Here is a 2,643-nt window from a genome sequence, read left to right on the forward strand (position 1 = left end):
GCTGAGGATTTCTTCTCTTGATTATTAAATAAGCACTGTTTTGGTCCAAAAGACTATCCAAACCATAAAATTCCTGTAGTACTATCTAGAAAAAAAAACAAACGTGCAAGCTTCTCAAGTTTGTCAGTCTGTGTTCCTTATATCCTGAGCATCTGGGAAAGACCCATACACCAATAAAGCCCTCCGAATCCAGCTCAGCCGCTCCAGTAGTTGCCTTGTTTTTGGCATCAACATCCAGAAGAGCCAATTTCCAATTTTGTGTGCCTGCCCATGTCATTTAAGCAAATATTCAGTGTGGGATATATGATACAAGCATTATCAAATTTCTTAAGCTTTAAACATGAGATTTCATTGTGTTCCCCAAGTGGTACTTACAAAAATATAATGCTGGTGATAGCTGTTTTTTAAGCTAACCTTGGACTCCCTCATCTAGTCCTCAAGCAACAAATTTAAAATTCATACTGCTCAAGTCACCACACTCAGAAAAGATGATTAAGCTTCAGGGAGGAAGAAACACACACATGAAGTAATGGCTCAAGAATTTCACTCCAGAGAGACTCCAAAAACCCTTCAGAGCACAAGCAAAAAGGCCTTTAAATACATTTGTTGATACCAATAGATTAAAAAAAACACAATAAGTGTAACATATCAAGCTTCCTAATTCCAGGTGTGTATTAAGCTGCTTATAGATGGGTAAGTCTGCAGTTATTACCCAAAACTATATTAGAGAAAAAATTTGAGTAACTGATAACTCATTTTAGCAGGTTACTTCTGCAAATACCGCAAAATTCAGCATGAAATAAAATCTGCCAAAAAAAAATTCCCACTGATTATATTTGGACAATGATTCTACTTCTCAACATTTATCTGAATTACTTTCAAATCTGTAATTTCAAACTTCTAATGCTTTATTTTTTCCAAATGCAAAATAGCAGACATATCAAAGCAGTTTGGCAATTAAAAAAAACTAAAAAGACTCCTTCACAACTGTATAAACATCCTCAAATTTTTTGAGTATCATAAAGAGAAATGTCAGGCTAGAGTCACTGACAAGCCAGTTAAAACATGGGCATTAAGCTTCCCCAAGCTCACATTCTAGTTCATACTATCCCATCCTTTCCATCTTCTCACTCACAAGAAAACTCCAGGCAGTAAACAAATACATAGCAACAGGAGTCCTTACTGCAGTGCTAGAGAATAACACGGGTCTTTTGAGAGACAAAGGTTAGTATCTTCTAAGCTTCCCTAAACCATTTTCACTTTTCTATAAATAAAGCTGCTTATCACTGTACTTGAGCTTCAGGAACTTTAATTAGACCAAGAATTCCTCTAATGATTAGATAAAGGCTATTGCAGCTAGCAATCTTAAAAATGGTCTTAAAACCAAAAGGATCTTTCCTCCTTTTTCCTCTTTTCATACATCTTACTTGGGAAAGTAACCAGTGCCAAATGAAAAAAAAAAAAAAAAAGAAAAGCATCCTTTTAAAAGCATTTTTTAACATTCTGCTTACTAAGTGGAGAGGAAATAATTATACACCTCAGCTCATCCTGTAAGTAACAACTTTGCCTTGTAGTTAAGGCCTAAAAATCAGATAAGCACTAAACTTCAAAAGAAAATGTATACCAGATAACAGTTTGAAATGCTGGACTCTCCAGATGCTTTAGAGGAGAGAAGCAGACTTCTGAAGTGTCCTGAGCTCAAACTCAGGACAAGAGCTTAAACGTGCAAGACAAAGATTTACATCTGTAAAAACGTGGAAAGCTAGAGCATTCACTGACAAGAGTTAACTACCTGGTACTCCTTCTAGAATGTTTATTAATGAACTCATGTTTGTTTGACCTTGAAATGTTGGTAGTTCATTGCACTTGCCCGGAGCAGTAGCTGTTTCCAAGGAAGCTGCTTAGCAGCCAGGAGATCTGCCAGGAGGACCGGGTGTCACATTCTTACTCATTGTGTTTACTCAATAGCACAGTCCAACTTTCCAGAGACACGAAACTACTGTGATTCAACAGCAACTATTTACTGCTTTGTGAACTTGGCCAGGTGACCAAAGTTACTTTTAAAGTGTGTAATCAATCTGCACATCTATTTAAAACCTGTGCCACAATTAGCACTTAAAAACCACACAGTTTTACGCTATTTGGGTCAAATTAATTTTATTATGCTCCATGATGAATTGCCACCAGTGCAACATCCTATTCACTGTACATTTCAAAAATTCACATACTAAAAATTTCATTTTGATAAATGGAAAATTGAATGATTGAGAAATTCTTACGGATTTCATACGTACAAGTGGCTAGCTGATATTGTCTATGCACACAGAGTGTTGAGATACAAAAGCCTCATGCTAGTTCATTAATTGCTAAGGCTATCTGGACAGTCATTTAACCAGAATATATAAGAGGCCTTCATTACAATGTTTAGCAACAATGCACCAGTATCATGAAATGCTATCTTCTGCTTGGAGTGCAAGTGGCAGAGTGCTGAAGCATGCAGTTATGACTAACTTAACTGCCATCGCAGTCTTTATGCCTGAAATTTATCATGAACAAACACTACTTGAAAGTAAATATTAACCTGGTCACCACAGATCGTGAGTGTACTTTTTGTATGAAGAAGCAGAAAAACCAAAAACTTTC

This window comes from Manacus vitellinus, unplaced genomic scaffold, assembly GCF_001715985.3.
Source record: "Manacus vitellinus isolate BGI_N305 unplaced genomic scaffold, ASM171598v3 scaffold_13_pilon, whole genome shotgun sequence".
Taxonomy (NCBI): Eukaryota; Metazoa; Chordata; class Aves; order Passeriformes; family Pipridae; genus Manacus; species Manacus vitellinus.